The following is a 14,453-nucleotide window of genomic DNA, read 5'->3' as shown; positions in this document are numbered from 1 at the left end:
GGACAGAAGTCTACGTCAACAATTAATATCTTTCTGGCTGAAAGCGTGGCAGTGGATAGCTAAATAAAGATTTCTTGAATATAACTGTGTTGCTTACTTATTTGTAGATCTGACTAAATCTTGGAAAGTCCCTAAGATGATGTGAAGTAAAGTGGAAATGAGTGTGCAGCAGTAACATTTACTGGCAACCTGAGTGCTGAAGTCACTGTGGTTCTCAGCTGCCAGTTACACAGTGAAGTCACTCTATATTTCGAAGTCCTCCTGTGCTGATCTTTACTGGGAAGTTCTTTGGTTGTTCACCCAATTGGCTGCCGCAATTTCAGCGGAAATCCCACATACACCTTGTAAACGAGGCCTTCCACAGTACTTCCACCAAAGTTACAGCCGCTAGTCAAAGAACAAAAAAGAGCTGGCACAGGCATGATGGGCCGAATGGCCTCCTTCTGTGTTGTATCATTCGATGATTCTATAGTCTTTTTTGTTGCTCTGCGGAGCAACACAAACATTCCAACATCTTGCTGTTCCAATTATCAGCACTGTAACTGATCAATGAAATAAGGCAACAACTCCATCCATGATTACAGCCCTGAATCTCTGTCATGTTCTTCCGATCTCCCACTGGTGTGCTGGGCATTTGCCAACCTCCAGCCAAAGTTCTGGTGGGAGATTGGGAAAAGCCTACATGCCAATCACAAAGACCCAATTAGTAATCAGAAACAACCTTTCAAATGCCACAAACATCTTAAAATCAGAAAGAATAACGTGCTGAAAATATAAAATGTTCATTTCTCCCCAAAAGAACACTGCAAGTGCACTTACATTGGATATTTTCTGACAACCATTCTTAAGTTTAATAACTGAAACATGTTGAAGAGAATTGTGTGTACATCTGTGGAGACTGATGGTAATTAGAGTATTCTCCTGAGGAATATGGCTGTGCTTTGGTTCCCCCGAGCTTTCTTGGCCCAGTTGCTCACTACCTACTGCAACAATCCTCGAGACTCCTTGATGGCATGTTGAAAAAAAACAAGATCAGTTACAGTTGCTAGTCTTCACATGCAGCAGGATGAAGATTCTTTCCACTCAGGGGAAAAGGCTGGAGGTAAAACCCCACGAGTGCATTCTGCTTCTGAATCAAAAACTGATCTCCTGGGTTTCCGGGTTTAAATAAAGGAAGAAGCTGCCTTTGCACGCTTTCGGTGTAAGCGTCTAACTTAATATGCGCCAGCGGATTCACAGCTTGTTGAATACCGCCCAGACGAGGAAAGATGATCCCCTTTCATTTCCTGAGATTAAGGTGAAGCACATGCAAAGTTTCTAGACACGGTTTCCTTTCCAGCTGACACACGGTGTCATCTGTCAGGGCTCGCAGCTGCTCATGGGTTACAAGCTATAAACTCGCTTTGGGAGAAACAGTCAAAAATGCACTTCCTTGCCAAGTGGTCATGTGTTAATTGCGTAAACCAGGAATGCAGGAGAACATATAGCACTTAATGTTTACACACTCACATATCAGCACCTATAAAACAGCCCTGATGACCTTTTTATATCCACCAAACGTTAAAGGCAAACTGCTGAGCTTAAATTCTCACCCTGGTTTTTAAATCCCTCCATGGCCTTGCCCCTCCCTATCTCTGTAACCTCCTCCAGCCCAACAACCCTCCGAGATCTCTGCGCTCCTCCACTTCTGCCCTCTTGTGCGTCCCCGATTTGACACCAAGTCATGTAAGGCGCTGTGCCAAAATGGATTTCTAATCACTGCAAGTTCCAGTGCAAAAGCCCATAGAAAGTCTGTGGCCAAGTGTAAGTGTAATGAACGACTGGCATCGTTCAATCACCGCTGAGAGCAAAATCCAGCCCATCATTTCAAACAAATAGAAAATTGAGTGAAGAGTAAAAAGAAATAGTAGTGCCTACTGTGTGGATCTGATCAACAGTTTTCTTCCCATTCTGATAAGCGGGGGGCCTTGAGAAGTTTTGCTTGCTGCCGCTGAACGTGTCAAGGAAAATCTCTGCACTAGATCGAACCCTGAAATAAAAATCATAAATCCATTCAAATCAATATACTGTGTGGATACGGTAACACTGCTGACACAGTGTTTGCTGATATCGCTGTTTTAGCATCTTTCTCGCAAAGTCATAAGATAATTAAGGATGAGGGAGTCCATTCCGCCTAGCTAGAAATATCCTAAAGTATTTCCCCATTGCAGCATCCAATCGATTCCAGGATTTTTGCTTCCGTTGCTCTGTCTGGAGGCCCATTCCACATATTGAACACTTTTGGTGTAAAGAAGAATTTCCCAATATTGGTCCTAAATTTGCCTTTTACTTGTTTGATTCTGTTGACCATTGTCCTACTCAATAAAATTAACTCAATCTTGTATATCTCTATAACATAATCTGTTGGATGTCTCCATTCAAGGTTGACTAGCCCAAGTTTCTCAAATCTTTTCTTATAACACAGGCCTCTGACACTCGGAATCAACCTTGTGGTTCTTCTCTGCATTGTCTCCAGCACTTGAATGTCTCCTTTATGTTCAGTTCTCAGTGACCAGGACTGGACACAGTGCTCGAGGTGTGGTCTGACCAGAGTACTGTACAGTTCGAGCAAAACTTTCTCTGACCTGAATACTGGTTTGCCTATATAATTCAACATTCTATCGGCTTTGGTGATTGCTGCTCTACTTTGGTTGGACATGTTGATGTCAAGCCTCCTAGGAGCCTGAGGGAAGAAATTCTCCTCTACAATGCCACCCAAAGTTGGGTGGAATTATGCCAGAGAATGTTTGAAACTTCAGGCATTGAGGCCCACTGCTGGCTCACCATCCAATGGGATTTCCCTCCCTCCGCCCCACCTGAGCCGGCACTGCCTGCTGATTGCTCCCACCCGCCACGTGCAAATGATGGCAGGAGTGGGGCCTGAGGTTCTGGATGATTGCCCTGCGCATTTAACACCCCTTTTTTGGGGCCAGCATGTGAGAAGTATTGGTTGGCCCTAGGTAGGGGTGGTAAATACCCAGATGGCGGGAGAGTGCCTTGTAGCAGCCTCCTCATCCTCCAAGTGGCGCCAGACACATCTGTTGGAGGTCTCGGTCTCCGTCAAGGCCTTTAGTTCGAGTCTTCAATCCAAGCTTTGGCGGAATTCTACTCTTCCCCACTGGCGAGCTCCATCTTGGTGGCAGGAATCCCGCCAGGAGTCCACTGCACATCTCTAATGAGCCCTAACCCAGGAAAATGGGCTGTTTGATTTTCGAAATCATTCAGGGGCGTGGCCAGTTAAGACATGTAATGAATGGCCTCTGCAGGTAAAGCTGACTGGATAAGTGAGATAACATGAATGAGTTACTGTTAGTCTCAAGTTATACAGGAAACTTTGTGATATCCGGCACCGACGGGACCGGCGTGTTGCCGATCTATCAAAACTGCCGGACATACAAAGTTAATGTTGAAGCATACGGAGGTTTTCATCTCCGTATCTGACAACAAACACTGTTGCTTAGCAACAGCTTGTAAACAGTCGGCCCGTACCTTGGAAGCATCTCTGTAGCTTAGCAACAGCTTCAGAGACACTTTCCAGAGCCTGACTGTTTGAAAAAAAAAGCCACGAGAAGAAAAAAAACCTAACAAAACGGCTCCTGATTTCTGCTGGTAGATCGAGGTTTCCGGACATACAACCTCCAGATAAACCAAAGTTTCCTGTATAGATACATTTATGGGAAAGCTGGATCAGTACATGAGGGAGAAGGGAATAGAAGGTTATGCTGATAGGGTTAGATGAAGTAAGGTGGGAGGAGGCTCATGTGGAGCATAAACTCCGGCATAGACCAGTTGGACAGAATGGCCTGTTTCTGTACTGAAAATTCAATGTAGTATAGCTGGTGATGTGGCAGTTTATATATTTTTTTTGCCAGTTGAATACTTGCTGCAAAATCGATTTTACTGAATATTTTGGAAACCCAAGAACACCCATGAGATCGTGTGCCACTTACTGACACCAACCTTTGCTAATTGTAAAGCTATTTTGTTGCAGTACTTCGTGCAGAGCAGTGGTGCATAAGGAATAATTCAAATCTGTAAGCCATCTCAAAATGCAGCACAACCTCAGGGAATGGGGGCTGGAAATGCTCCAAAAGCAGATGACTGCCGACCTGGTTATTATTTACATGATTATCTCATCCAGTTATGGCACCTGCATACATGTTGGCCTCCTGTGCTATACTCACAGATTCCAGTGGTACAAAAATCCACAGTCAATTGTGATTAATAACAACGACGTTTATTTGAATAAAACCGTTCCATTATTTTCTGGCTTCAAGTGTTGAATCACAGTGGACTTCACAATGCTGGGAAACGCATCAGAAAAGTGTTAAAGAAAATCAAAATCTCCTGGGGGAGATGGTGAATACCCTTCATGGGAAATAAATTTGACACTGTAAAAATTTACTTCCCCTTTAAAAAATTCTAAATCCACCAGTGCAAAAATTGGTGTTGATTACTTTTATTTACTATGATACCACTGATAGGCATACAGGAGACCTGCATTTTCTGTTCTGATTACAGACGGAGGATTGCGTTTGTTTTTGCCATGAAGTTATGTGTTGAGGATGAGGTTGAAGCACAATTGCAAATCTCTCAGGTGGGAGCTGCCCAGTGTTGACAGCTCTGATCGCTGTCAAAGATATAGGACACACACTTAACCTAGGAACCTAGATGCAGTGCCATATGTCATAGGTTAATTTGTATGAATATTTTATTAACCTTATTGAAGAATACATGACCGCATCAAAATGGAATAAATCTACCAAAACTATACTTGTACCCTTCTCTAAAATGTTCCTTTTTTTATGATTCTACTTTTCAATATCACATTTTGAGGAAATAACTCACTAATTCACCAAAGGAAACTCACGTATTTGGAAAGCAGCAAAGATTTCCAGCACTCAAAGGCAGTTTCAACAATCTTTGTAATATTATAAAATAACAGGTTGGTGAAGCGGCAACAGTCAGAGAGTTAACTGTACTTTGCCTCTGGTATAAATTGCTGTAATTGCTTCCATTCTATTTGTTTGTGAACCAGCAGTTTAAGACAGATACTTCTCCTCAGTACACAGAGGATGAAAGGTTGACTGCATTTGCAATTGTTGAGTTGACCTGCGACTGACAAGTAGGTTTGTCAGAAGAAGAACTGTGGGGGCAATTTTATCCCAACTCGCTGGTTTTACACCCCGCACAATATTGCTCTATCTTGACTTCGATGGAGAGTAAATTCAGGCGGGGTGCAAAACCAGCGATGCACCCCATCCCGTCAGTTTCCCAATGGACAGGTTAGGTTAACATTGACCCCTTTGTGTCTGTGACCCTGTTATGCATTGGATGGCTGGGCATTAAGAGACAATTCAAACACAGAAAATGGGCCAACCAGTTTTTGAATTTTTCTCCTTTTGACCCCTACACTTAATTACAACGAAAAAAAAGATACGAGAAGGAAGTGGGAGAATGGCAGTAGAAGTCCTGTGGGCTATCTGTGATCCCCTCTATTTCTACCCCTCCAAAAATGGATTAACTAACAGCTGAATTTTGCTCTTTAAGTTCAGCACCATTATCTCTGAAGTCCCCCAAGGATCTATTCTTGGCCCCCTCCTATTTCTCATCTACATGCTGCCCCTCAGCGACATCATCTGAAGACCTGATTTCAGGTTCCACATGTACGCTGACGACACCCAGCTCTATCTCACCACCACCTCTCTCGAACCCTCCACTTTAAATATTAATATTCTCAAGCTTGTAATAGTGCAATTGTATTTTTCTATAGGACATGATTATGACTTAGTTACAGCAAAGGGAATATAGAAAAAGTAAGATCTTCTTATAGCCTAAAGCCTTCTCCTCTTGATTCAAACTATATGATAATTCTAGATTTTAGCAATAAATTCCCACTTGCATTGATTAATTCAAATTACTGGATAATTTTCTTTTAGTGCAAAAAATCAACAGAATTGCCAGGAGTAAAGTGCAGTCCTTAATAGTATTAAATTGTGACATAAATAAAATAAACAAAGATCATTAGTATTCCCTCCCCTCCCCTCCCCTTTCAGCATTCCGCAGGGACCGCTCCCTCCGAGACACCCTAGTCCACTCCTCTATCACCCCAAACAGCCCTTCCCCTTCGCCTGGCACCTTCCCGTGCAAGCGGAGGAGATGTAACACCTGCCCCTATACCTCCCCCCTTCCCACTGTCCAGGGCCCCAAACACCCCTTCCAGGTGAAACAGCGATTTACTTGTACTTCTCGCAATCTAGTATACTGTATTCGCTGCTCACGATGCGGTCTCCTCTACATTGGGGAGACCAAACGCAGATTGGGTGACCGCTTTGCGGAACACCTCCGTTCAGTCCGTAAGGGTGACCCCGAGCTTCCGGTCGCCTGTCATTTTAATTCACCGCTCCATTCCCACTCGGACCTCACCGTCCTTGGCCTCTTGTATTGTTCCACGGAAGCTCAACGTAAACTCGAGGAACAGCACCTCATCTTCCGATTAGGCACTCTGCAGCCTTCCGGACTCAATATCGAGTTCAACAATTTCAGATCATAAGCTCGGCCCCCATTTCATTTTCTCTTGTAATTGTTCCGCTCCTTTCCCCCCCCCCCCCCTTTCCTTTTGTTTCTCTCTCACACCTGGCAGCTATCTTTTGCCCTGCCAGTACACTTTACACCTAATCCCAGCCTATTACCATCTCGTCTAGCTTCTAATCTTTTTTACTTCTTTTTTTCTTTTATTCTTTTGTCCGATCGCAGCCCTGCCTTCGATCTAGTTTCTTTTCTTTCCAGTTTTGAAGAAGGGTTCAACCCGAAACGTCAACTCAAATTTCTCTCCACGGATGTTGCCTGACATGCTGAGTTTTTCCAGCATTTTCTGTTGTTATTAGTATTGTTTACTTAATTGAAATGGATATTGGAAGCAGTGTTAACAATTTAATATAATTTACCTGAAGCTTCAACATGGTGCCTCTGTGTCTGTTTGGAGTGCAGTCCCTCGGATTGAATGGTAGGACATAAGGCATCTGTGAGCACAGGGGGGAAAAAGGCTGCATTAGATCACATGCTGTCGGTAACACGTCCCTTAGAAAAATAATCTGATTTTTGGTCCTGACTCTTGAAATAATCACAGCATTAAAAAAATGAACTGAGTTATAATTGCTATGCCCAAATAACTGTTAAAAAAAAGTTAAATAAAAAAAAACAAGACATAAATAGATTTTTGTTTAGGTAAGGGTATCAAGCGATGTGGAGAAAAGGCGGTAAAATGCAGGTGCAGATCAGCCATGATCCAATTGAATGGCGGAGCAGGCCCGAGGGGCTGAATGGCCTCCTCCTGTTACCAAATGAACTGCGTGCAGCTGGCACAAAGCTGCACTTGTTTCAGGTTCCATAGACCTAACAGGCTTTCCAACAGCTAATCTCCTCAGGTACTTGAAGATCATTTCTGCAGGGCGGGCTTTTCACCTAATACGAGAAGTATCCTCAAATGGCCTTTTCTCCCTGGTGGCAGCACAGCAATGGCTGATTTAATTGCCCGTTTAAAATGAGCAACGCGTCCTGTGTGTCCCAAGGGCCTGCAGAAGAACTGAGAAAATGGTACAAATATTGAACAGTATGCTCACTAACAGAATTCTCTATGTGGTGACACCAGGATGCACAACTAGGAAATGAGATAAAGAGAAAATGACAAATAATTGGATTAGACCCATCAAGTCTGTCCTTTACTGATAGGTCAGTCTCCCTTATCTCTTAACCATCCTCCTTAATTCCTCTGTCTCCAGGAACACATCCAATTTGTCTCTTGAACCTGTCCACTTCAATGCCTTTCCCTGGTAATGTACTCCACTATTCTTTTTCTTTGGGTGAAAAGGTTTCATCTGACTTCCCCACTTCTTATTTCTAACTCTGTAATTTGTGTTCCCTGATGTGTGAATCCTTCCCCGCTGTGAACAAACTTGCTGAAGACAGTTTTTTCACCACCTGGGCAGTCATTTTACAATCTTTCTGTTTGCTTTCTGACTCAATCATGCACAAGGATTCCAACTGCAAAATGGTCCCAAGAGGAAGATGTCGTTCAAAGTACTTAATTGCAACAGTACTTTGGAACCCAATCTCTGTAATAAATGCATTGCTAAGTATATTGAGTTAATCCCTTTATTAAGCATAAATATGGATTCTTAGCAACATGACAGTTGAATTTTCCTACAGCTGAGGAAGGTTTAAAAGGTCATGAAATAATTACACTGCACTGACATACTGAAGTCAAGATAAGACAAAACACATTGAAATCATAGTTAAATCTCAGTCTACAAATAACCTCTCATACCACTTACCTTCAAGTAAACAGACCAGTTAAAGCATCTACAGAGTGGCTGAAGCATACTGCACCAAATCAGCCAGCTTCAGAGTCAGGTTAACACCACAATCAAATATCTCCAAGTACAAATTAAACTTCAATCAAACACTGCGTGAAGCAGAGTGAACATCTCCTTCTGTTAATCAAAGGATTAACTGAATACTCTTAGGTGTTGAATTTGGCATAAATAGGGATTCAACCAACAATTTGCCAGTGTACATCTGAAGGAGGACCACGATACTAAACCAAAATATCCTGCTGTAGGTATTGTCGTATACCTAACCAATAACGGAGTTTAACTCGGAAGAACAACAAACTGGTTTTTAATGTTGGATAAGATGAGGTACAGCAAACAATGTAGAACGATGCAGGAGAGTCGTGGAACAGGTCTTTCCCCAGTGGGGACGCCACGAGGACTGACCAGCTAGTTCGGAGGTTTGTGCGATGACGTTATCGCGTTTGCGTCGTGACGTCATTGCGTTGCTCGTGTTTCCCGCGCTTGGGGCCGTCACGTGATGTGCGTCGTGACGTCATCACGTTTGCCCGCGCTTGGGGCCGTCACGTGATGTGCGACGTGACGTCCTCGCGTTCGCCCGCGTCATCGCGTTCGCCCGCGCTACCAAAGGAGGAATGCCCCGTACAGGTAAATTAAAGGGAATTATGTATATTAACTCGGTGGTACCGCTACATACGCCCCCCCAGAATTCACTTTAATGAACGAGTCCTGTAGTCTCGAGACGGAAACTGTTGGGTGGCTGGCAGTCTGGCAGGCGTCGTACTTGGGTTGGCGAAAGGACGATGGGTGGCCGGTGGTCTCGGCGGTCGTGCAGTCACATCGTGGCGGGCGAGGTCTAAAGGTGCTGATCGTGAGCGGATCCTTGTGTGCGTCGTGGCGAATAATACGTATCCAGCCGTGCGAAGGACCGTGAAGACGTGTGACCTCTGCAGCCCGTGGTTCGAAGCGGGCGCCGGGGCAAAACAGATGGCCGCGTCATAGAGGCGGACAATCGTACCTGGTGTGCCGTAACAACGATGAGCGGCTGATGGTCAGGCGGGCGAGGTCGAAATATGCTGGCCAACTCGTGGTGGCTTGCAAGCCGGGCAGGCGCGGACTATGGCTCTGCTGATGTTGGAAAAAGTCCCCAGTCTGACGAAGTCTGCAGGAACGCCGAACGGGCGATCCAGGAGAAAAGGAACGTGGGTCTTGGTGGGTGGGTGAACCCGCCGACAGGCGAGCGAACTCTGTAGAAGTCAGGAACGCACGGAACGGTGCGTGCCGTAGTGTTAACACTGAAGCGAGTTAACAGTTGCTGCGTTGATCAGTGATGACAGCAATCTTCGCGTGGCCGATCGCGGCCGCGGGATGCCCGTTGGACCCATCATCGATGTTTGCAGCGTCAGTAGATGGTTGCTTTTGTCGAGGGGAACACTGTAGAGAGGGTGGTATGCTTCAAGTTGTTGTTGCTTGAGGGGGAAAACTGCCGGGAGGGCGGCAACGCTTCGAGTTGTTGTTGATTTAAGTAGAAAACTGCTGGGAGGGCGGCAACGCTTCGAGTTGTTGTTGATTTAAGTAGAAAACTGCCGGGAGGGTGGCAACGCTTTGCTTTCACGCCGAAAAGAGTGGTAGAAAACACGACCAGCAGGCTGACGGGCTGGTGCATCGTCGGCGGGGAATGAGTCTTCGTGTTTCACGAGGGATGGGTCCTCGTGGTTTGCGAGGGATGGATCCTCGTGGTTCGCGAGGGATGGGTCCTCGTGGTTCATGAGGAGCGAGTCCTCGTGGCATCTCCGTGGCGGCGCGCTCCGATCTTGTGGGCCCGAAAACCTGCGGAGCCCGCGCTTGGAGGGATGTATACTTGCTGTTGCGTTGGGAGATGTCGTGGAGGCGGACGATCCGTGTGGCGGTAGAAATGTCGAATACGGAGACCGTAAGCAGGTGCATGGTCTGCGCCGCATCGATGTTCTTGGCGAACGAGGCTTCTACCTGAAGAAAGCACGAGGGCGGTTGCTGCTCCCTGTATTGCGGTAGCAACAGCGAAATGGTTGATGCTTCCATGGCGTGCTTCTTTTGTGAAAATCGTTCACAAAAATCGGGATCTGGCTGCGTTACGTTCGTGAAAAACGGGCTCACCTCCAGGCTGCACTTCCTTTGCGAATACGTTTGCAAAGGCGGGGTCGCCAATGTAGGAATTGGTGTTCGTCGGTTGTTGCTTGTCAGATGTTGTTCGCCGTGCTCTTCCTCTGTGAAATGGTTCACAGAGATGGGGTTCAGGCTGTGCGCTGCTTCCGCGAAAAATGTTCATGGAAAACGGGCTCACCAATTGTAGGTTTTGATGAATTCCCGTCCCCACGTCGTTGGGTCAACAATGTAGGTGTTGGACGAATTCGGCTGTGCACGTCGGTCGTCTTCTGTGAAGACGAGGTTCAGGCTGTGCGTTTCTTCCGCGAAAAACGTTCACGGATACAGGGTCACCAATGTAGGTATTGTCGTATACCTAACCAATAACGGAGTTCAACTCGGAAGAACAACAAACTGGTTTTTAATGTTGGATAAGATGAGGTACAGCAAACAACGTAGAACGATGCAGGAGAGTCGTGGAACAGGTCTTTCCCCAGTGGGGACGCCACGAGGACTGACCAGCTAGTCCGGAGGTTTGTGCGATGACATTATCGCGTTTGCGTCGTGACGTCATCGCATTGCTTGTGTTTCCCGCGCTTGGGGCCGTCACGTGATGTGCGTCGTGACGTCATCACATTTGCCCGCGTTTGGGGCCATCACGTGATGTGCGACGTGATGTCCTTGCGTTCGCCTGCGTCATCACGTTTACCCGCGTCATCGCGTTCGCCCACGCTACCAAAGGAGAAACGCCCCGTACAGGTAAGTTAAAGGGAATTATGTATATTAACTCGGTAGTACCGCTACACTGCAGCCATTGTACTTCACAAACAGTTTAAGCACCTATCCATCTGCCCCTTAATTTGAGTGAACTCAGTTGATAAAGTATTCCTGTCCCAAAGCCCCAGTACACTTCCTCTGCAACTCAGCTAAATAAAAAAAAAGAAACTTACATTTATATAGCAAATTTCATGACCTTAGGACGTCCCAAAGAGTTTTACAGCCAATGAAATATTTTTGAAGTATAGTTACTGTTGTAATGCAGGGTATGCGGAAGTCAATTTGCGCACAACAAGTTCCCACAAACAGCAATGAGATAAAGGACCAGATAATCTGTTTTTAGTGATGTAGGTTGAGGGATAAATATTGGTCAGGACACCGGAAGAACTCCCCTGCTCTTTATCGAATCGTGCCATGGGATCTTTTACATCCACCTGAGATGGCAAACGGGGCCTCGGTTTTAACGTCTCATCCGAAAGTCAGCACCTCCGACAGTGCAGCACTCCCTCAGTACGGCACGGGAGTGTCGGCCTAGATTTTGTGCTCAAGTTTCTGGAGTGGGACTTAAGCCTATGACCTTCTGACTCAGAAACGAGGGTGTTACCGACTGAGCCATGGCTGACATAATGAAATAACATCCATGTTGTAATGAAATTATTGATAATTTATAACGAGAATCTCAGCAATAATATCCAATGATTAGTGCATAAATGCAAGAAGTCACACAACACCAGGTTATAGTCCAACAGTTTTATTTGAAATCACAAGCTTTCGGAGCGCTGCTCCTTCGTCAGGTGAAGTGGAGAGATGCATAAAGACGCAGCTTATATAGTCAGAGAATAATGCCAGATGATTACAGGTAATCTTTCTAACTGCCATTTATCACACCTCGGCAGAGAGATAATCACAGCAATCAAAGGTGTGAATGGTGTCCAAATAGGTTAGTCAGGAAAACATTACATCAAAGAACAATGAGGTGGGTTCACAAGGGGTCAAATGTTGCAGATGCTGGGGTCTGTATGAAAAACAAAAAACAGACAAAAAAACATTTTTTTTGCTGGAAATCACAGCAGGTCCGGCCGCATCTGTGTAAAGAGAACAAACCAATGACGACTCGAGTCTGGATGACCCTACATCAGGTGGGGTTACATGTAGCGTGACATGAACCCAAGATCCCGGTTGAGGCCGTCCTCATGAATGCGGAACTTGGCTATCAGTTTCTGCTCTACGATTTTGCGTTGTCGTGTGTCTCGAAGGCCGCCTTGGAGAATGCTTACCCGAAGATCGGAGGCTGAATGTCCTTGACTGCTGAAGTGTTCCCCAACTGGGAGGGAACACTCCTGCCTGGCGATTGTTGTGCGGTGTCCGTTCATCCGTTGTCGCAGTGTCTGCATGGTCTTGCCGATGTACCATGCTCCGGGGCATCCTTTCCTGCAACGTATGAGGTAGACAACGTTGGCCGAGTCACATGAGTATGTACCATGTACCTGGTGGGTGGTGTCCTCACGTGTGATGATGGTATCTGTGTTGATGATCTGGCATGTCTTGCAGAGGTTGCCGTGGCAGGGTTGTGTGGTGTCGTGGTCGCTGTTCTCCAGCTTTCAGCAATCATAGAGCAGAAACTGATAGCCAAGTTCCGCACTCATGAGGACGGCCTCAACCGGGATCTTGGGTTCATGTCACGCTACATGTATCCCCACCTGACGTAGGGTCATCCAGACTTGAGTCGTCGTTGGTTTGTTCTCTCTACACAGATGCGGCCGGACCTGCTGTGATTTTCAGCAAAAAAAATGTTTTTTTGTCTGTTTTTTGTTTTTCATACAGGCCCCAGCATCTGCAACATTTGACCCCTTGTGACCCCACTTCATTGTTCTTTGATGTAATGTTTTCCTGACTAACCAATTTGGACACCATTCACACCTTTGATTGCTGTGATTATCTCTCTGTCGAGGTGTGATAAATGGCAGTTAGAAAGATTACCTGTAATCATCTGGCATTATTCTCTGACTATATAAGCTGTGTCTTTATGCATCTCTCCACTTCACCTGACGAAGGAGCAGCGCTCCGAAAGCTTGTGATTTCAAATAAAACTGTTGGACTATAACCTGGTGTTGTGTGACTTTTTACATTTGTCCACCCCAGTCCAACACCGGCATCTCCACACCATAGTGCATAAATGGCAGTGGTCTGTGTCTTACAGATAAATGGAGAGTATTGGCTTCAGTCATAAGAACATATATAATAAGAAGCATAGAATAAGAGACATAGAATATAAGAGCAAGGAGGTTATGATGGAGCTGTATAAAACACTGGTTAGGCCACAGCTGGAATACTGTGTGCAGTTCTGGTCGCCACACTACAGGAAGGATGTGATAGCTTTGGAGAGGGTGCAGAGGAGATTCACCAGGATGCTACCAGGGCTGGAACGCTTCAGCTATGAAGAGAGACTGGGCAGATTGGGTTTGTTTTCCTTGGAGCAGAGGAGGCTGAGGGGGGACATGATTGAGGTGTACAAAATTATGAGGGGCATAGATAGGATGGATACTAAGGAGCTTTTTCCCTTAGTAGAAGGGTCAATAACTAGGGGGCATAGATTCAAGGTAAAGGGCGGGAGGTTTAGAGGGGATTTGAGAAAGAACTTTTTCACCCAGAGGGTGGTTGGAGTCTGGAACTCACTGCCCGAAAGGGTTGTGGAGGCAGGAACCCTCACAACATTCAAGAAGCATTTGGATGAGCACTTGAAATGCCATAGCATACAAGGCTACGGACCAAATGCTGGAATATGGGATTAGATTAGACAGGGCGTGATGGCCGGCGCGGACACGATGGGCCGAAGGGCCTCTATCCGTGCTGTATAACTCTATGACCATTGCCTGGTCCAGTTCACTCCTTCTGCCAACCATGTACTGGCTATTCTAAAATGGATCCAACTGTACACATTAACCCTTCCCCCGGCCTCAGAGGGAACAATGTGGGTGGACAGTAAAATGACGGGGCGGGAAGGGGGGGGCGGGGTGGGTGGTGTTCAAGCTGCCTTCCCGCCCCACCACCACCATTTTAACATGCCTGGATTCAGGCATGGGAAGGCCACCTGCCCCAGAGAAGTGGGAGCCTAATTTCAATGGCGTGCATGTCCCAATGACATCATCAGGACGCCTACAC

General features: G+C 45.9%; 1 long non-coding RNA gene across 1 annotated transcript in view; it reads right to left on the bottom strand.

The window, feature by feature from the left end:
* Positions 1 to 1,930: 1,930 nt before the first annotated feature.
* LOC147112376 (uncharacterized) overlaps positions 1,931 to 14,453 on the bottom strand; it is a 32,622-nt gene continuing 20,099 nt past the window's right edge. The window contains exons 2-3 of the long non-coding RNA XR_015079487.1: positions 6,987 to 7,061; positions 1,931 to 2,029 (exon numbers count right to left, since the gene is read on the bottom strand). This is a non-coding gene — a long non-coding RNA (uncharacterized LOC147112376). The remainder of the gene's footprint in view (positions 2,030 to 6,986; positions 7,062 to 14,453) is intronic.

The sequence above is a fragment of the Somniosus microcephalus genome, chromosome 9, assembly GCF_052327205.1.
Source record: "Somniosus microcephalus isolate GS21.2 chromosome 9, FLI_Smic_1.0, whole genome shotgun sequence".
Taxonomy (NCBI): Eukaryota; Metazoa; Chordata; class Chondrichthyes; order Squaliformes; family Somniosidae; genus Somniosus; species Somniosus microcephalus.
This window is presented reverse-complemented; position numbering and strand designations above follow the sequence as displayed.